This window comes from Bos indicus x Bos taurus, chromosome 15 (genome assembly GCF_003369695.1).
Source record: "Bos indicus x Bos taurus breed Angus x Brahman F1 hybrid chromosome 15, Bos_hybrid_MaternalHap_v2.0, whole genome shotgun sequence".
Lineage (NCBI taxonomy): Eukaryota > Metazoa > Chordata > Mammalia > Artiodactyla > Bovidae > Bos > Bos indicus x Bos taurus.
This window is the reverse complement of record NC_040090.1, coordinates 17,682,173-17,689,164: the sequence shown is the minus strand read 5'-3', so window position 1 is coordinate 17,689,164 and position 6,992 is coordinate 17,682,173.

Below are 6,992 nucleotides of genomic sequence, written 5' to 3'. Positions count from 1 at the left end.
TCAGCAGGGTGGTAACAGCTCTCTGGCATCACCAGCCCCAAGGGAGTTGACCAGCCACAGCTGGCTTCCTATACCCCGGCCCACACCTTTGTAAGAGGCCTCTTATTATGATCTCCTGAACTACCCTGCTCATGCCATCTTTTCTGCCAAGATCCTGACTGTTACACATACATAGCACATGGGATATTCTTTTTTTTTTTTTTTTTTTTTTAACCTTGGAGCCTTGGATGTAGAATGCACTTAGTGTTGCTGGAATTAATTTGAAATCATAAGCTTTTCTGCTTCACCCTCAGGCTGCCAGAAAATCCAATTATCCTGATCCCTATTCCCTGAGTGCCCCAGCCCACTGAAATCCATCCTCACTGATGGACAATTCATTCATTCACAAATGTTTGTCAGGCAGCTACCAAGTACCAGGCCTTGGATTAGGTCCTGAAGCTCTAAGTGAGATCACGCAAACAATGTCCTTGTCTTTTGGAATTTCTAGTCCCATGCCATTACGTGAGAACTGTTACCAGGAGAACAACCTTTCTGCAGGCTACCATGATACCAGCTGACAGGCTACCATGATACCAGCTGACTGGCCAGAGCTCCTTGTGGCTGACCCAATAATGCCCTCTCCGCACTATATGAATTTGTAGTAAGTATTGGCAGCCGACACCATGAGTTGCCTGATCCAATTCCCATTCAGAATCTTAGTCACCATCCAGCTCAGTTCTGGCTAATAGGACATAAGTACAAACCATCCGGAGGCTCCCGAGGAAGAACTCACTTCCCTTATAAAAAGGAACAGACTCCACTGGTATAAATATTTTTTCTCTTTTTGCCTTTTCCCTTTGCCAGCTTAGAACAAAGATGTGATGTTTGGAGGTGCAGTGACCACCTTGGCACCATGAGACAACCAGCTTACCCTCTAAGGGCAGCAGAGCAAAGAGACTGAAAGAACTTAATCGTATGATGTCATTCAGCTGCCACCTCAGTTCAGACTGCTTAACTCTGGATTTGTAAAAGACAGATAACTCCCTGTTTGTTTAAGACACAGGTAGGTAGGCATATTACATGTATTCAAGAGAGTTCATATCTGGAGGAAGCCTCAAGAATTGTCTGATCCAACTCCTCCCCTTATATATGAGGAAACTGAGGCACAGTGAGAGGTGAAACATGCCCCAAATGACACAGTCCGACTAACAGTCAGGTTCCCCAGCTCGTCCTAGTCAACACTCACAAGCTCCTACAACCTGTGCAAAGATTTGTGAACTTATGGTGTATCTCCACTGTTTCCCTAGTTTACACGCTCCTTGAAAACAGAGCTCATCTCTTTCAGTCCTGCCTGGCCTCCTTAACAAGAACCTGAAAGATTCATGAGCAACAATACACGCTTCATACTTTAAGCCATTGAGTTTGGGGGAGGGAGTTGTTACAGAGCAAGAGCTAACCAGTACATCATATTTCAGTCCCGTTCAGTCCATCAGTCATGTCCGACTCTTTGTGACACCATGAATCGCAGCACACCAGGCTTCCCTGTCCATCACAAACTCCCACAGTTTACCCAAACTCATGTCCATCGAGTTGGTGATGCCATCCAGCCATCTCATCCTCTGTCGTCCCCTTCTCCTCCTGTCCCCAATCCCTCCCAGCATCAGGGTATTTTCAAATGAGTCAGCTCTTCACAAAAGGTGGCCAAAGTATTGGAGTTTCAGCTTAAGCATCATTCCTTCCAATGAACATCCAGGACTGATCTCCTTTAGAATGGACCGGTTGGATCTCCTTGCAGTCCAAGGGACTCTTAAGAGTCTTCTCCAACACCACAGTTCAAAAGCATTAATTCTTTGGAGCTCAGCTTCCTTCACAGTCCAACTCTCACATCCATACATGACCACTGGAAAAACCACAACCTTGACTAGATGGACCTTTGTTGGCAAAGCAATGTCTCTGCTTTTGAATATGCTATCTAGATTGGTCATAACTTTCCTTCCAAGGAGTAAGCATCTTTTAATTTTATGGCTGCAGTCACCATCTGAAGTGATTTTGGAGCCCAGAAAAATAAAGTCTGACACTGTTTCCACTGTTTACCCATCTATTTCCCATGAAATGATGGGACCAGATGCCATGATCTTCGTTTTCTGAATGTTGAGCTTTAAGCCCACTTTTTCCCTCTCCTTTTTTCACTTTCATCAATAGGCTTTTTAGTTCCTCTTCACTTTCTGCCATAAAGGTGGTGTCATCTGCATATCTGAGGTGATTGATATTTCTCCTGGCAATCTTGATTCCAGTTTGTGCTTCTTCCAGTCCAGAGTTTCTCATGATGTACTCTGCATATAAGTTAAATAAGTAGGGTGACAATATACAGCCTTGACAAACTCCTTTTCCTATTTGGAACCAGTCTGTTGTTCCATGTCCAGTTCTAACTGTTGCTTCCTGACCTCCATATAGGTTTCTCAAGAGGCAGGTCAGGTGGTCTGGTATTCCCATCTCTTCCAGAATTTTCAACAGTTTATTGTGATCCACACAGTCAAAGGCTTTGGCATAGTCAATAAAACAGAAATAGATGTTTTTCTGGAACTCTCTTGCTTTTTCTATGATCCAGCAGATGTTGGCAATTTGATCTCTGGTTCCTCTGCCTTTTCTAAAACCAGATTGAACATCTGGACGTTCACGGTTCACATATTGCTGAAGCCTGGCTTGGAGAATTTTGAGCATTACTTTACTAGCATGTGAGATGAGTGCAATTGTGTGGTAATTTAAACATTCTTTGGCATTGCCTTTCTTTGGGATTAGAATGAAAACTGACCTTTTCCAGTCCTGTGGCCACTGCTGAGTTTTCCAAATTTGCTGGCATATTGAGTGCAGCACTTTCACAGCATCATCTTCTAGGATTTGAAATAGCTCAACTGGAATTCCATGACTTCCACTAGCTTTGTTTGTAGTGATGCTTTCTAAGGCCCACTTGACTTCACATTCCAGGATGTCTGGCTCTAGGTGAGTGATCACACCATCGTAATTATCTGGGTCATGAAGCTCTTTTTTGTACAGTTCTTCTGTGTATTCTTGCCACCTCTTCTTAATATCTTCTGCTTCTATTAGGTCTATAGCATTTCTGTCCTTTATCGAGCCGGTCTTTGCATGAAATATTCCCTTGGTATCTCTAATTTTCTTGAAGAGATCTCTAGTCTTTCCCATTCTGTTGTTTTCCTCTATGTCTTTGCACTGATAGCTGAGGAAGGCTTTCTTATCTCGTCTTGCTATTCTTTGGAACTCTGCATTCAGATGCTTATATCTTTCCTTTTCTCCTTTGCTTTTCGCTTCTCTTCTTTTCACAGCTATTTGTAAGGCCTCCTCAGACAGCCATTTTATTTTTTGCATTTCTCTTTCTTGGGGATGGTCTTGATCCCTGTCTCCTGTACAATGTCACGAACCTCATTCCATAGCTCATCAGGCACTCTATCTATCAGATCTAGGCCCTTAAATCTATTTCTCACTTCCACTGTATAATCATAAGGGATTTGATTTAGGTCATACCTGAATGGTCTAGTGGTTTTCCCTACTTTCTTCAATTTAAGTCTGAATTTGGCAATAAGGAGTTCATGATCTGAACCACAGTCAGCTCCTGGTCTTGTTTTTGTTGACTGTATAGAGCTTCTCCATCTTTGGCTGCAAAGAATATAATCAATCTGATTTCGGTGTTGACCATCTGGTGATGTCCATGTATAGAGTCTTCTCTTGTGTTGTTGGAAGAGGGTGTTTGCTATGACCAGTGCATTTTCTTGGCAAAACTCTATTAGTCTTTGCCCAGCTTCATTCCGTATTCCAAGGCCAAATTTGCCTGTTTTTCCAGGTGTTTCTTGACTTCCTACTTTTGCATTCCAGTCCCCTATAATGAAAAGGACATCTTTTTTGGGTGTTAGTTCTAAATGGTCTTGTAGGTCTTCATAGAACCGTTCAACTTCAGCTTCTTCAGCGTTACTGGTTGGGGCATAGGCTTGGATTACCATGATACTGAATGGTTTGCCTTGGAAATGAGCAGAGATCATTCTGTCGTTTTTGAGATTGCATCCAAGTACTGCATTTTGGACTCTTTTGTTGACCATAATGGCTACTCCATTTCTTCTAAGTGATTCCTGCCCACAGTAGTAGATATAATGGTCATCTGCGTTAAATTCACCCATTCCAGTCCATCTTAGTTCACTGATTCCTAGAATGTCAATGTTCACTCTTGCCATCTCCTGTTTGACCACTTCCAATTTGCCTTGATTCATGGACCTGACATCCAAGTTCCTATGCAATATTGCTCTTTACAGCATTGGACCTTGCTTCTATCACCAGTCACATCCACAACTGAGTATTGTTTTTGCTCTGGCTCCATCCCTTCATTCTTTCTGGAGTTATTTCTCCACTGATCTCCAGTAGCATATTTGGCACCTGCTGACCTGGGGAGTTCCTCTTTCAGCATCCTATCATTTTGCCTTTTCATACTGTTCATGGGGTTCTCAAGGCAAGAATACTGAAGTGGTTTGCCAGTGCCTTCTCCAGTGGGCCACATTCTGTGAGACCTCTCCACCATGACGTGTCCATCTTGAGTGGCCCCACACGGCATGGCTTAGTTTCTTTGAGTTAGACAAGGCTGTGGTCTTGTCTAACATCATATTTAGGGACCGTAAATAAGCATGCTAAGTTGCTTCAGTCATGTCCAACTCTTTGCAACCCCATGGACTGCAGCCCGCCAAGCTCCTCTGTCTTTGGGATTCTCCAGGCAAGAATATTGGAATGGGTTGCCATGCCCTCCTCCAGGGGATCTTCCTGACACAAAGACCAGGGATTGAATTCGCATCTCTTATGTCTCCTGCATTGGCATGTGGGTTCTTTACATTAGCGCCACCTGGGAAGACCATGGACCATTTACTGTAAGCCAAATCTATGTTGAGAGGTTTATATAAATAGTTCATTTAATTCTCACTCTGGCCCATGAAGTAGATATTGCCATACTCATTTTGCGGATAAAATTTCTGAGATTTAGAAAATTTAAATAACTTGCCCTATAGGATTTCCTTTGTTTCAGTAGCCTCTCTCTGCCTTTTGGTCCTTCTGAAACTGGTTTGGCTCTGAAGTCTCAGGGGGTCGTTTTATTCTTTTCAAAGTCTTAAGACCTTCTTTGTTTTACTCTTTTTAAAAGAGCTTGTCTCAGTACCCAGACCCTGGAGGGGGCCAGGCTGTGGATACTTTTAGCCAGTGCATGGGTGGACATTCTGAACAAGCCTGACCTTGCCAGCACTCCTAATTCCTCTTTCCCACAAATCCTGTTGCCTCTGCCTGAAAAGTCTACCTTACTCTGGTCACTTCTCTTCACTTCTTTTACTACGAACATGGTCCAACCCGCCAACTCCTTTTACCCGCATCACTGCAGTAGCCTCTTGACTAGTCTCCTTGACTCTACACTTCCCGACTATGGTCTTCTTCTCATATCAGCTGGAATGACATCATTTGAAAATTAAAGTCAGATTGTAGCAATCTACACTTTGATGTCCTTTGTATTTTTTACATAATTCTATATATTCAGTTTGGGTTGTGCTTGGTCTTCACTGCTGTGTGGTCTTCCCTCTGGTTGCAGCAAGTGGGGGCTGCTCTGGTTGTGGGGGCAGGCTTCTCACTGCGGTGGTTTCTCCTATTGTGAAGCACAAGCCCGAGGGCACGTGGGCTTCAGCAGCTGCAGCATGTGGGCTCAGTTGTTGTGGCTCCCGGGCTCTAGAGCAGAGAGCTGTGTGGTGCACAGGCTTAGTTACTTTGCAACATGTGGGATCTTCCCAGATCAGGGATAGAACCCATGTCTTCTACATTGTCAGGCAAATTCTTTACCAATGAGCCACTAGGGAAGCTGATATCCTTTGTGTTTGTAAGGGCTGCCATAATAAAATGCCACAGAATGGGTGGTTTAAACAACAGAAGTTCATATTCTCATTGTTTTGGAGGCTGAAAGTCTAAGACCAAGATGTTAGAAGGTGTAATTTGTTCTTTGGTCTCTCTCCTGGGTTTGTGGATGGCTGCCTTCTCATTGTGTCTTCATGTGGTCTTTTGTCCATAAATGTGTGTCCATAAATGACATCCCTCTATGTATCCAAATTTCCTTTTCTTACAAGGAGCAGATATATTGGGTTAGGGCCCACCCTAATACCCTCACTTCAGCTTAGGCATCTCTATCAAGGCACTGTCTTCAAATCCAATCACATTCTGAGGTACTGAGAGTTAGGACTTCAACATATTAATTTGTGGGGGATACAATGCAGCCCTTTTACACCTTTTTATGATTTCCCAACTAACTTCAACTAGAATCCCAAGTCACTTCCACATCCTCTAAGGTTCTGCATGCTCAGAGCCCTGCCACAGCTCCAGCTATATCTCCCTTTACCCCCTGCTTTGCTCCATGTTCTCTGGTCACACTGGCCTCCCAGCTCCTCGCATCAAAGTGTGCTCAACAAAGTGTGCTCCTGTCGGTAGGGCCTTTCACTTTCTATTTCCAATAACATTCCTTCACCCCCATATCTCTTCAAAGGTTTGTTCTGACTTGGTCCTCTGTTGTTTTGTCCTAATACTACCTTCATGATGGTCTAACTTCTTACTTTGCTTCATTTTTCTTTGAAACATTTATTACCACCTGCCATTATTTTATATTTGTTTGTTGTTCAATTGTCTGTCTCCTCCACTGGAACTCCATGAGACAAAGACTCCTTTGCTTTGTTCCCAGGTATATGGTATATCCGGAGAAGGCAATGGCACCCCACTCCAGTACTCTTGCCTGGAAAATTCCATGGACAGAGGAGCCTGGTAGGCTGCAGCCCATGGGGTCGCTAAGAGTCGGACAAGACTGAGCAACTTTACTTTCACTTTTCACTTTCATGCATTGGAGAAGGAAATGGCAACCCGCTCCAGTGTTCTTGCCTGGAGAATCCCAGGGACGGTGGAGCCTGATGGGCTGCTGTCTATGGGGTTGCACAGGGTCG